Raw genomic sequence first — 15,012 nt, 5'->3', positions numbered from 1 at the left:
ATCATTCCTTATTTCCAGGAGTTACTTTGAGCTTGATGAGAAAAAGCTTTTATTAAGTTTTACAAATGTCAGTGTGCTTCCAAGAATGGTTCTCACAGATGCAGACCCTGTCTTCCAGAGAGCTCACGGTTGAAGGCAGTTGTAATAAAATATCACAGCAGAGCAAACGTAGGGAACATACCAAAAAGAACACAAAACAATGAGTAGATGTTTTAGTTTACAAGTTTATATCTGTGTCAATGTAGGATTAGGGAATTTCAAAATGAGTCTCAAAACTGGATTCTCTCTGTATGTTTCTCTGGTTAGATCGCTTGGGAGAAGTGTGCAAGAGAAAAGCCAAGAAACAAACAGACTTCTCAAGTTTGTATCTTTATCTTTTTCTAGAAATGGGTCCCTCTGCATCGTGGTGGAACCAGGGATGGACCTGAATGTACAGAAGCTGCCAGTGTGTTAGAACATTTTATGTCTACCTCTCCAAACTTTAAATGAGTAGAACATTAAAAAAAAGAAATTTGTTAAGAAATTATGGACATACAGCATTTACTCAGGACCTAAAACATTAAATATCTCTCAAGCTATTGATTTATTTTCTGTGAGTTGACATATTTTTGTTTGCATTGTCTCCATTGGAAAAATGTATTACTAAAAGTGTTTGGCATATTTCCCAAGTTGACATTTATGTGGGGGTGTGCAGTGCCAGGGTGATTTGGCCTGATACTAGCTTGTAATGGCAAATCGAGATCACTAAGTCTTCACACACAAGTACCACCTGCTACTATTGCCAGGTGGACCCTGCAGTCGTCAGCTTCAGGTGGTGAGGGCTGTGCCAGTGCCTGAAGCAGCCCCTAGGAAGTCCAAAGATGGGATAGAAAAATTCTGTGATGAATACCTGTATGCTCTTTCATTTTGTAGTAGCCATTCAAAAGGAAAATGTGAAAAGGTGACATACAGAAGCATAATGGGTGTTTCAGGAACCACTTATTCTTTTCTACCTTTTGCCTAGTGGCTGTGAATGACCCAGAAATAGCACCTCAGCTTTCAGCAGCTGAACTGCGGTATGAATCAGCAGAATGAAAGTTACACATGGCAGCTTAAGCAGAAGCATTTTGGGGAGAGTTGCCTTTCATCCACATTGCTTTGGGTAGTAAGTATCATTTGTGTTCTCTAGGGTAGATTTTTATTGAGGGGCCCTTGCTTTCTTTTAGGTATTAGGAGAGACATAAAGAAAAGGAAGTCATGTTTTTGCTCCGAAGGCTTTTTTCAGAGCCCTGACCGGTGCGTCTCAGCTGGTTGGATGTTGTTCTGCGAAGCAAAAGGCCCCCAGTTCGATTCCTTGTCAGGGCACATATCTGGTTTGTGAGTTTGGTCCCCAGTTGAGGAGTGCAGGGTGTGTACAGCGGGCAACTGATGGATGTTTCTCTCCCTCTCTTTCTCCGTCCCTTCCGCTCTCTCTAAAAATGAATAAATAAAATCTTTTTTTAAAAAAAAGATCTTTAGACTTTGAGTGGGATGGGGTAAAACATATATACACAGGTGTGCATATACACCAACTGTCCTTAGTGCCGTGGGGTTTGTGAGAGGAAAGAGCTCATTCTGACTTGGGGAGATTGGGGAGGAATCTGCTCACCTGGCCCAATGGTGTCTTCCTGTCAAGTTGTAATACTCTGATACAAGTTATATTTAATCTTTATAAAGTTAGTTCTTCATTACCAAAAAGGTTTTCTTCAAAAAAAATGTTTGTCCCTTTAACTAATTACTAATTTCTTTTAAATATTAATTCAGTGAATTCTGAACGTTTTGAATTGTCATATGCAAGTTGGGTTTTGTGTGGCTGTGGTGCATTCCTCTGGAACAATCTCTTTTGCTTTTGATATGGTATTCCATTGTCAAAACTGAGCCCTTTTGATATTTCCTGGCTGGTAGCTCAGTGAATTGGGCATCATCCTGCAAACCGAAATGTCAGTGATTCAATTCCTGCTCAGGGCACATGACTGGATCGTGGGCCATGTCACAGGTTGGGGGTGTACGAGAGGCAACCAAGATCGATGTTTCTCTCCCTTCCTTCCTCTCTCTCTAAAAATAAATAAGTAAAATGTTTTTTAAAAGTTCACTGAATGGTAGAGCTGGAAAGGACCTAGGAGGCCAGCTACTCTATACAACTCTTTTACAAATAAGGAAACCCAGAGTCACGTAAAATAACTTGCATAACTAGACACTATTTTTGGCAGAGTGTGGCTGTATAACCTGCCAACATTGCTATGAATAGCTGTGAATGGAAAGCACTTGTTTTGGTGGAAAATAATGCAGGTAGCCATTTTTTCTTCCTGCTCTTCGTGTATCCCTGTTTTAGAAGCACAGTCCAGTGCTGAGAATGCTTTGATTGACTCCATGAGCTTGGTTAAGAAAGATCAAGAGGAGGACGCCATTAAATACTTGTTTCCAACCACCAAAATCCCAAATCCCCAATTTTAGAGACTATTTCAGGTGAGAAAAGAAAGATGAGCAAATTGTATTTTTTTGATTGAAAGAGAACCTAGTGAAAAAATAGGGTAATTGGCCAGTCCCAAACAAATGTTTTTATCCTCTCAGGGTGAGGTCCTATCTATTTAATGGAAGAATGTCACCTTCTTATTTCTACTAAAAGACAAAAATATTCTGAGCTGTAAGGAAGAAAGATGTCCAGTTAGGGGGCTTTCTAATTTTTTTCCTGGAGAAAGGCTGTTGTGTTTTTCAGGAGGCCTTAATAAAAAGCAGATTCTTCTTTTATGCTTTTTCTAGGATTTTCTCCTCTATTTTACATGAATGAGACTTTTTTTTTAAATATCTAAATAGTAGAGTCTTTATGAACTCTGTAGTAATCACTACTAGGGAAGAAGTGTTCCAGTGCCACGTTTGTCAATGATGTCGTAATTAAAGGTAGCACGGAGGTCAGACAAAGAGGTTACAGTATGAAACTATTACAGGAAAACATAAAATACAAATTTCTGAGTCCTGGGCCAAAGGACCTAGAAGGTGGAGCTTGGATGAAGGGGGTCTGGGGAAGCTGATGGAGCGCTGACTTGTGCCGAGGAAGGGGGGGAGTAGACAAGGGTCAGAGGGAGGAGTACTCCAGTCCTGGATTCACTGGGTGGCAATAGATTATAGGCTTCCCTGAATCCCCCACAAGCTGAGAAAAATCACAAGCAGTGTTTTCAGGCAAACTCTTCCCTACAGCGCAGTGAAAGGCCTGTTTCTGAGGGGCCTGTGTGATGGAGATACCATTGACTGTGCCTCTTGACTCACTTCTCAAAGCATCCTTAAGTAGCTCAGGTTCATATTACGGCCTGTTCAGATTTTGAGAAATCTACACAAGAGAAATTGCCTGGTTTTTTTTTTTTTTTAAATTTTGATGCTTATAATTCCCTTACGTAGTTGGGGGGGAAGTAACTTTTGTTGTAAAATTAGAAATAGGAAGCTTAACATGCTTTAGCATTCTACATGTAATCAAGTATAAATTACTTGTATAAAAGTCTTTGGTGTTTTTATCAACTGGACTTCAGGATGGCTTTTGCCACTTGTAGGGAAGGGAGATCAGACCAGTTGGTGTGGAAAGCTTGCGAACAGGTTACCATGGTGAGGAATAGAAATTTTCAATACTTGGCACATTTACTTTGGGTGGTTTCTGTTTAACTTCGGTGTTTGCTGGATCAATGAATAGATGCGTGAACACAGTCATGAACACTGGCATTGTTATCTTTCAGAGCTATTAAGAACTGGCCACTTTGACTATAATTTATCAACTTCATTTTCTTTTATGGGGGAGAGTTTTTAATATGGCTTATCTGTATAAAGAAGTGTCATTACTAGGGCATTTATAAATTGAATTCCCTTTTTATAAAACAAATATTTATTGAGTACTAATGACATGCCATGTGCTAAAGGTACTATAAATTCACTACTTGTAAGCATCCCACAAAAGAAGAGTCAAAAGAAGTGAGAGAGGTAGAGAGATATAAAACCACTAGTTTTTACAGTGTTGGGGCAAAATTGCTACAGGTATAAGAGAAAAGAGACATTCCTGCAAGTGGGTGACTTCAGGAAGGCTGCTCTGAGGAAAAAGGGGAGGCATCATGTCACAAGGGCACGCCAGAAAGAGGGAGTAGCACAAACACAAGCGTGAAAACACAAGGAAGAGAAGAGTAGTGTATTTGGGGATCCACAAATAGTTCCATTAGGTTGGAGAACTGGCTGTGTGGAAAAATGATGGGAAAAGTGGCAGGGAAGATAAACAGCGTTTGGACTTTATCTGTAGGTAGTGAGCAATCACAGAAATATTTTGTCAGTAGGTGGGTGACCTGCTTTTAGAAAATAGGTCTGGGGGCGGCCTAGGAGATGGGCTGGAAGCCAGTTTGAAACCTGCCGTGGTCCACATGAAGGCTTGAATTACAACAGTGACAGGGAGTGGAGAGGGACATTTTAGAAGGCAGAGTAGACAGGATATTTAAAGTCTTTTTAAAAATTATATTTTATTGATTATGCTATTACAGTTGTCCTGATTTTTCTCCCTTTGTCCCCCTTGACCCAGCACCCTCCATTCCATTAGGTCACCCCCCTACCATTGTTCATGTCCATGAGTCATGTGTATAAGTTCTTTGGCTCCTCCATTTCCTACACTGTATTTTACATCCCCATGGTGTTCTATAACCACCTATTTGTACTTCTTAATCCCCTCATGTCTTCACCCATTCCCCCACACTCCTCCCATCTGGCAACCCTCTAAATGCTCTCCCTATCCATGATTCTGTCTCTGTTCTTCTTATTTGCTTGTTTGTTTTGTAGACTCAAATGTTGATAGATATGTATTTATTGCTATTTTATTGTTCATAGTTTTGATCTTCTTTTTCTTAAATAAGTCCTTTTAATATTTCATATAACAATGGTTTGGTGATGATGGACTCCTTTAGTTTTTTTCTTGCCTGGGAAGCTTCTCATCTGCCCTTCAATTCTAAGATGATATCTTTGCTGGGTAGAGCAATTTTGGCTGTAGGTCCCTGCTTTTCATGACTTTGAATATTTCTTGCCAATCTCTTCTAGCCTATAAAGTTTCTTTTGAGAAATCTGCTGGCAGTCTTACGGGAACTCCCCTGTAGATAACTCACTGCTTTTCTTTTGCTTCTTTTGAGATTCTCTCTTTATCTTTAACCTTTGGCATTTTAATTATGCTGTGTCTTGGAGTAGGCCTCTTTGCATGTATCTTGTTTGGGGCTCTCTGTGCTTCCTGGACTTGCATATCTATTTCCTTCACCAAATTGGGAAGTTTTCTTTCATTATTTTTTCAAATAGATTTCCAATTTCTTCCTCTTTTTCTTCTCCTTCTGGCACCCCTATGATGTGAATGTTGGATATCTTGAAATTGTCCCAGAGACTGCTTATACTATTCTCATTTTTTTGGATTCTTTTTTTTCCTTGTTGTTCTGATTTGTTGTTTTTATTTGCTTCCTTATATTTCAAATCATTGATTTGATTCATCAATGCTTTGTGGATGATTTGCTTCATCCACTCTACTGTTGTTTCCCTGGAAATTGTTCTTTATTTCCATTAGTATAAAGGATTAGATGGCAGTTGATAAGAAGTAAACAGGAATTGAGGATAACAGGATCCTAACTTGGATGATTGGAAGGATGGTGTTAGTCACCATTAATTGTGATAAGATAATGATTTTCAACCAGTGTGCCAGAAGAATTTTTAAAACATGCAATACCTGACTATTCAGTCAGGGGCACTGACCTCTTTTCCTTCGGACTGTCAAATAAAAAAATAACAATAGCCACTACAACAGTAGCCATCTGGCATGAATGAATCCAAATTATTTCTATTTTATTTGCTACATTAAAATATATTTTGTGTGTGTTGCAGAATTTTACTAATTAGTTGGTGTGCTATGAGATAAAAAAGATTGAAAAGCACTGTGATAAGGCCTATAAAATGAAATAAACAGAAAAGGTAATTCATTTGCTGTTGCACGTGCTAAATTTGTGATATCTGTATAGACACTCAGTAGGAATTTGGAAATTAGAATGCAGAGCCTAGGAGAGTATTCAGGACTAAACAGATTTGAGAGTCCTTCTCCTTCAGGTAGAAAAAGAAGTGAGATTACCTGGGAGAGTATGTGAAGTGAGAAGAAAAGAAAACAAAGTCCTGAACATCAACATGTTAATGAAGAACTGTTAAAAAAATGTCCCCACTTCCCCTCTCCCCTTGCCACATCAGCGAAAAGGTCAGAGAAGTGGAAAACATTAGGAGAAATCAGTTCCCTAGGAGGCACAGAAAAACAAAGGTGTCCAGAAGGAAAGAATCATCTCAGATGCTATGCACATTGGTGAGTCCCGGGACCATGGCAAAAGGACTTGGGGAGTTGTAGTTAAGTCTTTGATGACTTTGAAGACCCATTGTCAGCAAATTGGGAGAGGGGAGCCAGGTTTCAGTGCTGGAGGAGAGATCTTTACTGATGAAAGAGGAGAAAGAGAGAGAGAGAGAGAGAGAGAGAGAGAGAGAGAGAGAGACAGACAGAAAACACCTACCTAGGAAGCTATGCAAAGATGTAGGATTCAGGAGGACTTTTTTTTCCTTTTTAAATGAAATATTTATAAGCAGAGTAAATGAGCTGTGAGCAGTGGTCAGCAGGAGGGAGAGATTAATAATCTATTCTTTGACAAGAGGTTAATTGAATCTGATTTTGGAAAGAAATGCTGAAAATACATCTTTTGTCAAGTGTACAGTTAGAATTGCCTTTAAGATTTTATTTTTATTTATTTTTAGAAAGAGGGGAAGAGAGGGAAACATTGATGTGCAGGCTCCCAATGGAGGACCCAACCCACAACCCAGGCATGTGCCCTGACTGGGAATAGAACTGGCAACGTTCCAGTTTGTGGGAGGATGCCCACAAACTGAGCAACATCAGTCAGGGCAAAACTGCCTTAAATAATTGATACAGTGTTGATAAAATCAACATATTAGTAACTTCAGAGCTAACCCTGTGGTCTGCTGTTTTTTCTATAGTCTTTTTCAAACTGTAGAACTCACATTGAGGAGTCACAGTTGCTTAAAAGAGAAATAAGTAGATTGAAGACTCATCTAAGCTTCAGCTACTAAAAAAGTATCACTTTCTCATAACCTCATTTTAAAAACATTTATTTATTTATTTTTAGAGAGAGGGTAAGGGAGAAAGAAAGAGGGGAGAGAAACATCCATGTTACCTCTTGATCTGGCCTGCAACCCAGGCATGCACCTTGACCGAGAATCAACCCAGCGCCCCTCTGGTTGGCATTACAATGCTTAGCCCACTGAGCCATGCTGGTCAAGGCCTTATAATCTCCTTTTTAAAAAAATGAATGGGATTGTTTTACTGAGTGAATTTTATAAGTATCCAGTTTAGGTTTATCTACAATGTAACCTTTAAGAATATGAGAGGTGATGCTTTAGAACATCTCTTGTAGCTCCTTTATTCCTGACTTATGGGTGATGACATCAGGTGAAAGAAATGCCTAGGGTTCCTAATGACCATCTGGGAGCCTGGCTAGGGTATCTATACATTGTTTCTTCTAATTCTTGTCCAAAATATTCCAATCGAACATGAGGAATAGAGTCTTCCAGAGTGTGAAAGGTAGTCGGCTATCTGGGTGTTCAGTTACTGCTTACATCTTTAAGGGCTTTCCACACTGTTGTAGGTACTTTAATGACCCAAGGGAGAGCACCGTGAATTAAGAATTACACACAAGAAGGTTGGCGGTAGATTCACAGGGTTTGGGATCATTCTGGTTTCCACTTTTGCTTCACACTAAATAGGCCCAACGTTATTGATGCTCAAGGGGAAGTCAAGTAATTAGGAAAGAGGAAAACACTAGTCAGACTCTGAAACAAATGGACATACTGTGGAGAAGGAAGACTTGTGGTTGGTGTTTTAAAACAAGGGAGCAACCCTTAAGATTTCTAGAGGAATTTGGTACTTAATTTCTACCTCAGGGTCCTCTGACTTTGTAGGACACCGACTCTTGGGTGATATTTACTATCTAAGCCAATGTATCTTTTATTTCCTAGAATGGAGACCTCTATCTTTCTGCAGAGTAAAGAAATGGTTCATGCAGTGGTATAAATCATATGCCTCGAGGGATATAGTATTTAGAAATTGCAGGAGCTATTCAGCTCCCTGGTATTTCTTCAAAGTTACTAATGTCCAAGTTGTTGAAAGGGAGAAATAGTAGGAGCCCTGTTGGCCAAACTAATCTTTGAACTGATTCTCTAGCAGTGAAAGGAGAACATCAATGGATTGATAGTTTAATTTTTTTCTCTTTCTTTCTTAATGGTATTCCATCCTTTAGCTTAACTTTTTGTGCTTCTTTTAGAATATTTACTTTTCTGGGCAGATACCATTACTGCCAAGGCCTAGCTTAGTAAACTGAAAGCAGTACAGATGGTTGAATGGAAGAGGCTTGCTGTCCAGATTTACACCCCTGTGAGCCATGGAGAACCTCCCCTGGCCTTGATCTTGGCCCCATTCCTGTTATTCCTTCAACCAATATCTGTTAGGTGTTTGTTATATACCAGGCACTATTTTCGATACTTGGGATTTAGCAATAAATGAGACAAACAAGATCTCTACTTTCAAGGAAGAAGGTAAAGTGATAAGTAAACTAAAAAATTGATAAGATGATTTTAGTTAATGATAAATTCTATCAGAAAGAGAAAACAAGGTTAATGACAGAGAATGACCCAGTGGTAGGGTAGTGTCAGGGAAAGCCTCTCCGAGGAGGTGGTAATTGAGTGAAGGACAGAATGATAAAAAAAAAAAAGTGGGGGGCAACCCTGTTGAGATCCAGAGGAAGGCAGAAGAGGCAGAGGGAGCTTTAAGCACAAGGCCCAAAGTCTGGAATGGACTTGGCAGAAGAGTGAAACAGGAACAGCACGGTCTAGCGGGGTTGCTCTAAGGAGGAGGGTGGCAGGTGACGCGATAAGGGAGGGTGTACGGGTGATGTTGTGTATGACTTTAGAAGGGTGAGGAGCTTGCTTTACGATGGCTTTAGCGCCCTGGCTGTTGAGTCTCAGTGGATTGAGTGCCCGCCTGTGAACCAAAGGTTGCCAGTTTGATTCCCAGTCAGGGCACATGTCTGGGCTGCAGGCCAGGTCCCCAGTAGGGGATGTGTGAGAGGAAAGCACAGTAGTGGAGATGAACAGAAGTGAAGAGACTGGTGAAGGAGAGTCCAGAGTCAGCACTCTGGTTGGCGGGTGTGGGGGGGTAGGTTGGGACAGACCAGCATTCTCTTCTCTGCTACAAATTTCTTCCGGGGACTCACTGAGCATGGGCAGCTCCGCTTTTCTTTAGCCACCTGTTTCATCCAGCACACATGGTTGTCTAAGATTAAGCAAGGGAGACAGCAAAGTATGTAAGGGAGGTGAAAGGATTATAATAAAAATCATAATCCCACATTGTCAGAGGTCTTTGGAATTACGTGTTTCAGGAGACCTCACATCTCCAAGTAGTTAAAGTATCAGCCTCTTTTTACAAGACGAGGCTCTTTTCCAGGAGGGTTTTAGCTGACAGCACTGCTAGGCTCGGGTCTGTTTTCCAGCTGGTTTTAGATGTTATCCAAGTCCTGTGAACCAAGGTGGTACTGGGCCCACTCTCTTTGTTCTCTTCTTTATATGATAGGAACGGCACAGCCCTCCTGAAGCAAAGGAGGGGAGAATCCCTGTTCAGAAAGGATAATGAAGCTGTATCTGATACCTACATCTGCATTTTAAAATTCTTATACTTTCTGCTTAGTGTCTGCTGCACAGAGCTTTACACCCCCAGGAGCATCTGCCCCCACTCAGCAGTGTGTTCTGAATATGCTGGATCCCCCCCACTAGGTGACAGCTAAATGTCAGATTCCTCTCTCTAGAATAGAGACACTGTTCCCTCTGTGCGAAGCCATCCAGAGAAAGGATGAAGCGACTCAGGACGGTTTCCCAGACAAGTAAGCACTCGCTGTGGTTGGTTTTGACCCTGGCCTACGTAAGACTGGTGCTAATCAGAAGCTGGGGCTCTGGGGCTAAGGGCTGCGTATGGGTTTGTGGAATCACACTGGTGGGAAAAAGAAACCTTTTCATATGTGAGCCTTGCATTGAAAATACTGGTTTCTCATGTCCGTCCATTGTAGGTCTATTTTATTCTTGCTGTTCGTCCGGAATGTAGAGCTACTTTCTGGGCGGTTGACTTTGATAAGCATCAGATTCTTGGTGAATTATGTATATATAGGGAAGCTGAACAGTTTTGGACTATCTGAGGCTAAATTTTACCGTTTTTAAAAATAGGGTGCGGGGATGAGAAGAGGGGCAAAGGTCATACAGTTATTCTGTTGGGATGTCAGGTGTCAGGAGAATGTCAGATTTCTGGAGGCAAATTGGGAAGGAGAGTGAAAAACCTGGCCTGTGGCAGTGATGTACAAGGCTATGCCATCAGTGAGCTGTTTGTACTTCAAGGAAAGTAAAATGCTTGTCTTAGAATCCTCAATAAAATCCAGTTTTCAGGTAGCTATTCAGTTTTTCCCTCTCATCAAATTCTTTTCAACATCTGCATCAATTTCCATTCAAAACAAAACAAAAACAAATCATAAGAAATTGTTTTTGATTATCCAGAATCATTTGGGTGTATAACATTGGTTTTTTACCAGATTTAGTTTTGGTTGTTGGTGACTTTTCCCCTGAAATCAAAAAGATGTATTCATTTCTTTAGGTTATATTCTGAGATCCAGGTTTAGACCACATTTTTTTTCTTTGATTTCCTTCCCACAACCCCATCTTCATGGATAAAATTAAGATTTTTATTTGTAAATACCCCACTGGAAAAGAACTGAGTAATTTCCAGAAACCTTCACAGGGTTCCGCAAATTGTTAATTTATTGAATTTTCTTCCAAGTCGAATAGAAAGCTTTATGCTTTCTGTGGCTTTTTAGAGGTTCATACCCCCCGCTTTGTTAGAATTGGAAAAGAAAAAAATCACGGGATTGAGAGACCCTATCATGAGCATCCCTAACACACTCTGGGGAGTTTCTATTTCTCTGTAGTCTGTCAGGCCTCCTTTTACACAGGAAGGCTGTCACTGAAAACCTACTTCCCCTCTGCTATCCTCATCTACCTACATCCCCCTGGATTCACATTTTAGAACAGTTTAATAAAATTTTGAGGCCTTTTCTTCCTGTGGCAGCCTTGCTATAGCTTCACCGCAGTCAACTGGCTATTTTCTGTCTGTGCATTAAAGCCTCAGTTCATGGTCTGGTTACCTTCTGTGGTTGTCAGAAAGAAAGGGGTTATTTTCCTCTTCTTGGGTCGATTAAAATGTAAATTAATGGGTGAAAACAATGCAGAAGCTGTTGTTCTGTGATTTGATCCCTACTATGGCTACACCTTCAGCTCTAATCCCACCACTCTTTCTGGAAGCTTGAATGTGCTGGCAGCTTCTTGTTCTGCTCTCCCTTTGAGGTCTGACAAAACCAAGTTGGCTGCCTGGGGTCTGAGAATTATCACACACGCCTACTCACACCCCCATTCTCTACCCTTTCTTTAGAAATCGGAGCTTTTAAGGATTGCAGAAATGATGCATTGAACAAATGTTTATGGAGTACTTCCTGTATTTAAGAAGAAGGATTCAGTCTCTTCTACAAGGTTCTTAAAACCCTTAATTTTTGTGGTAAGGCACCCAGAGCTTTAGAGGTGGTTTCCCTAAAGAGAAAAAAAGAAAACGGCTAACAACTAGTTACAGTTTTGTGTCTATTCAGCATGCCTGTATCCAGGGTATTTCCAGGGCAGGGGTGAGGGATGCAGATTGAGGAGTGAGCAAATGTCTGTCCATTAAGTGTCAAAGGCTAAGACAAAGAGCCCGGAGCTGGGAATCACTAGTTTTCATTCCAGCTTTGAACTCTTTTTTTTTTTTTTAAGATATTTAAAATTTATTTTTAGAGAGAGGGGAAGGGAGGGAGAAAGAGAGGGAGAGAAACATCAATGTGTGGTTGCCTCTCACATGGCCCCCACTGGGGACCTGGCCTGCAACTCAGGCATGTGCCCTGACTGGGAATCAAACTGGCAGCCCTTTGGTTCACAGCCCGAGCTCAATCCACTAAACTACACGAGTCAGGGCTGAACTCTTTATCTGATTTTGGTTAAATAATTTTACTTTATGAGAGTTTCTCCATCTAAAAACAGGCTTATCTCAAGAGATCTTATAACAATAAAGTGATAGATATTAAAGCACTTTGAACTATTTGGAGGGAAGGCAATAGTCAAAACCCCAAGCAACAATAGTACCATTATTAATAAAAAAGATTGAACATTTGAGAAGATCTATTTTTGCTGATGAACCTGTTGGATCTTCAGTGTTAGAAGTGATATCTTCATTTTAAGAGGGTAAGAGCACAATATAACATTGTAGTTCAAAAACATTATAGTGCTAAATATTATCCTTATCATATAAAAACATTGTTTCCCTTAACGTTAGTTAAAATGAAAATGTCATGTTTTGGACAGGGGATGTGCATAAGAACTAGGATATCTGAGGTCTAATTCTACTTATGTAACTAACTGATACGTGAACTTGGTTTCTTTTTGTCTCTCTGCATATAGTCTAAAATTGTCTACTTTTTCAAGTTCCCTAAGACTCCCTGTCACTTCCATTTAGCAGCCAACCTCACCTGGTTATTGATTAAGACGTCACACTTCAGAGTCAGATGGTGTGAGTTGGTCCCCTTGCTCCGTAGGGTGACCTTAGGTGCAAGTTGCTTATCCTTGATAAGCCTCAATTTACTCACGAGTAAATAGAGATGATAGGAATATCTGTCTCAGAGGGTTGCCATGAACGTTGACTGGGCAGTATATCTATTCACTGTTGTATTTCTAGAACCAGCACAATGCCTAACACCTAGAATACATACAGTGTTTGTGAGGAAATGACTTACACAATCCTAGTCACATCCCTGGCACATCTGTGATGACTATGGCAGTGATGATGATAGTTTTATAGAGAAAATAGAGGCCGGTGGGTGGGAACTCCTCAGTGTTTTTGGCCCATCTTATGTAAATACATATCTACATTGCTTCTACCTTTATTTCCTTCTTTCCTGTCTTAGTGGAAGAGGGTACATCATCCTGCCCCAAGCAAATCCTTTCACCTATGTCCTAAGATGCCACCTTCTGTCTCCTCTGATACCTTAGTCTATCATGAATTACTTCCCTCTTTTTGTATTTTCAGCTTCTCCCTCCGTATTAGCCCTTTCCCTCTATACATTAACATATCACTTCTTTCCTCTACAACAAAACAAAACAATCCTCTCAATTCCTCCCTCTATTACTACCTATCATCTTCTTTCCTTCCATAAACCAGGCTTTGGAAGTCTAGTCTACCTGCTTCTTTACCCATCACTCACTGTCTTGGGCTCTATCCCCATGGCTTCCCTGACTGGTCTTCCAAATGACACTGCCTGCTTAAATTTATTTCACCTGGTAGAGCCTTATTCTTGACCTCTTTGTAGCACTTGACATTGCCAATTATTCTTTGCCTCTTGAAATTTATATATCTTTCTTAAATTCAGTTTTTGCAGGTTCTTCTGTCTAAACCTTTGACAACTCCTGCTCAGATTCCCCTGGGGCTGCTTTTCTTTTCCTACTAACCTTAAATGTTGATGTTTTGTAGGACTCGTCTTAGACAAAGCTGACATTTATTGGACTCAGGTATGTGCTGAGTGCTTTGCTTCACATGGATTAGCTTTTTGGATCCTTTTGACCACCCTGTGAAGTAGGACACTGAGGTTTAAAGGAGATAAGACATTTGGCCCAGATCACAGCTGGTTACATATTGGAGGAAGCAGTCTGACGCCAGAGCTTGCCCTCTCAACCATCATGCCCCATTGCGGTAGCAATGTGTGTTCTAAGACCTTCAATTATTTCACAAGCAAGCCTTCAAAACCTATGGAGTACCCACCCACCCTAACATACGAGGTCTGTCCAGAAGGTGTCCACCATGTAACATGAAAAATAGGGACATTGGCCTTAGCTGGTGTGGCTCAGAGGATTGAGCACTGGCCTGTGAACCAAAGAGTTGTCTGTTCGATTCCCAGTCAGGGCACATGCCTGGGTTGCAGGCCAGGTCCCCAGTAGGGTTACGCCCAAGAGGTAACCACACATTGATGTTTCTCTATTTCTCTTTCTCCCGCCCTTCTCCTCTGTCTAAAATAAATAAATAAAATCTATAAAAAATTTAAAAAAGAAAAATAGAGACATTGAGTGAAGAAGATTCAAGATACAAGAAACATTGTACATAGGACAATGATGCCTCATTCTCCTTCAAAGTAGGCACCTTGGGACCTCACACAGTTCTCCCAATCACCATCAGCTGCCCTGTCAAATTTCCTGAATTTCATTAGAGGTCTAAAATGTCTTCCCTTTCAAAGGTGGTTTTAGTTTTGGGAAAAGCCAGAGGTGCAAGGCATTAAATCTGGGTTGTAGGGGGGCTGATTCACCTGGGTGATCTGATGTTTTGCCAAAAAAACTCTGTGTAAGATGTGATGCATGAGTGGGCATATCATCTGATGAAGCTGCCAATCACCAGTTGCCCATAGCTGGGGCCTTCTGAATCATCCAAATAGTTTCCGTGGAGGAATGTTCAAGCTTAATGCAAAGCTTGATGCAGATTTGTTGCTCTTCTCACTCAGTCATTTTGAATGTGACGACCACACAGTACACATTCTCACTCTAAGACATCTACTACCCACACTGACTAGTACAGTGACGTTGTCACGGTTTACCCATGTGCATTGCAGTCTACTCTCCTTGACTGCCAGCCTGTGTTGATGTTGTGCAAACTGTTCTTGTTATATTAACAATGGCTGGACTTTTTCTGGACAGACCTCGTTTCTTCATCCTATCCACTGGATATCTTAAGTGTCTGTTGAGACTTCAAGTTTAATATGTTCAGAAATGACTGTCATCTTCTTTCTCCTTCCACAC

The 15,012-nt window shown here is 40.7% G+C and overlaps 1 pseudogene; it reads left to right on the top strand.

Moving 5' to 3' along the window:
- Nucleotides 1-15,012, top strand: part of LOC112297239 (X-ray repair cross-complementing protein 5-like) — a 49,809-nt pseudogene that overhangs the window by 23,712 nt on the left and 11,085 nt on the right.

The sequence above is a fragment of the Desmodus rotundus genome, chromosome 11 (assembly GCF_022682495.2).
Source record: "Desmodus rotundus isolate HL8 chromosome 11, HLdesRot8A.1, whole genome shotgun sequence".
NCBI lineage: Eukaryota > Metazoa > Chordata > Mammalia > Chiroptera > Phyllostomidae > Desmodus > Desmodus rotundus.
This window is presented reverse-complemented; position numbering and strand designations above follow the sequence as displayed.